The sequence below is a fragment of the Symphodus melops genome (assembly GCF_947650265.1).
Source record: "Symphodus melops genome assembly, chromosome: 12".
Lineage (NCBI taxonomy): Eukaryota > Metazoa > Chordata > Actinopteri > Labriformes > Labridae > Symphodus > Symphodus melops.
Genome location: NC_136702.1, coordinates 25,004,964 through 25,006,791, shown reverse-complemented (window position 1 = coordinate 25,006,791; position 1,828 = coordinate 25,004,964). Strand labels below are relative to the sequence as shown.

Sequence of the window (1,828 nt, the reverse complement as noted above, 5' to 3'; positions counted from 1 at the left end):
TCTCGACCACAGGAAAACGACTTTTCATGAATTCCTGCAGCTTAAACAGGCAGGATGGCTTCATGGCCCCCGCAGACAGCCTTTCACTCCGGGGACCAGAACGAGCTGCAGACGTGTGCCAACCTGAGTCTGGACTGTGATCAATACGGCGCTCGCTGCAGAGTCGTGTCAACATGCCTGAAAGGTCGTTTGAGGATTTCCGTCCTGGCATTTTCTGAGTGACAGTTTCAGCTTGTTAAAATATTTCCAGGACACAAACATGAGGCCTGTTTGTTCACAAACACGACGTGTCGGGCGAGGACAGGAACTCAGCTTCCCCCCCGGAGGGACGAGGCTCCAGACAGCCCGCCGAAACCTGCTGACGGCTGTTACAGCGGAACTATGTGACGTTACATCATCGGCCGGAGAGCACGACCATCAGCATCGACAGTCTGAGTCTGCGTCCTTCATCTGTCTGCTTTTATCTGTCTTTTCATGAACCTGCTTTAAAACAAACCGATGATCATTAAAGTCATCTGACAGTGGAAATTATTATCATTAAAGACTCAACTCTCTGCGACCTGCACGACACGGCCGCCATCCATCTGAAGCTGTTTGTAACGTCATCCAAAGATTGGCGTCCTTGTCCTGAGCTTTCGGCAGAGAAAGATGAAAACATTATTCACGACTCATTTTCTTCCCCATCTTTCAAACGATCCTGCTGATCGAGCTGTGAAGGTGTGACGTGATGAAGCCAGCAGACACGAGATGTTTGTGTGTTCAGACAGGATGAAAAAACACAAATCAATTCAGCGATTAAACTCGCTGTTTGTCTGAACACAGCACATTAAAACCTCATAAAGTCAATATTTAAGTCATTTAAAGTCTACTAAGAAGTGATTAATAAGGACCAATAAGAAGCCAGTATGCTACGGATTAGCAAGCAGCTAGTTAAAGGTGAATATTGTGACCTTGATTTAAAATGCCCCTCCCTCCTTCCTCTTCTTGTTTTCTGAGGTTTTCTGGATGCAGTTTTTGTCCCGAGGTGAACGCAGTTCATGAGACTCATGAGAGACTCGAGTGTGTCCTCACTGTGTGTGTAAGGCTGGAGATTAATGAGAGGCTGAGGTGACGGGTTCGGCTGCACAAAGAACACAAACACAATAAATTGAAAAACACTTTCTCTGCTCACGTCTGTGTTTGCTCTCTGTCAAAGAAATCCGATCACGTTCGGAGTCGTTTCTCTCCGTGTGGGAGCTCCACTCCGAGACGACTCGGGTACATTATTATAACTCTGGAGGAGTGTGTCACAACTTAAGTGGGAGGTTATCACGGGTAGAATTTCAATTTCCAGGATAACAAAAGGCGTGAAAGTGTTCAAGTGGTGTAATGAGGCCTTTTATTATCCTGACAGGAACACAGTGAATTTATCTGCAGAAGTACAAAGAGCTTATTTCCCCTGCACTCGTAGATCTGCAGCTTTAGTGAGTTTATTATTCTTATTCCAGCTCTGCAACACAATTCAGTACGAGTGTTTGTCCATTTATTTAAAGTAAAAATGTTCCACTGAATGAAACTTTCAAACTTCTGCAAACCCACAGCAGGCACCTGAAGCTCTCACCAAGGTTTCACTGTTAAAGCCCTCGTGGCTCACTCTCTCCTCAGGAAAAGATAAAACTACCGTTTTACATCCTGAACATTCACAGACCCTGCTGCTCTTATTAACAGGTGATCAGATACAAGCTGACAGGGAGAGGTGCATCATTGTGTTCATGCCTTAAAGCAAACACACTCATCATGTGTGAAGCAGCTGAACATCTTTAAAACATCGTGCTGTGAGTCTGAGCTG

General features: G+C 45.4%; 1 protein-coding gene across 1 annotated transcript in view; it reads left to right on the top strand.

Annotated features, from left to right (window-relative positions):
• Positions 1-1,498, top strand: part of LOC306832426 (uncharacterized protein) — a 13,128-nt gene extending 11,630 nt beyond the window's left edge. The window contains exon 3 of the mRNA XM_079357092.1: positions 1-1,498. This exon is cut by the window's left edge and continues 476 nt beyond it. The gene's annotated coding sequence lies outside the window, so the exon portion shown is untranslated.
• The last annotated feature ends 330 nt before the right edge of the window (positions 1,499-1,828 follow it).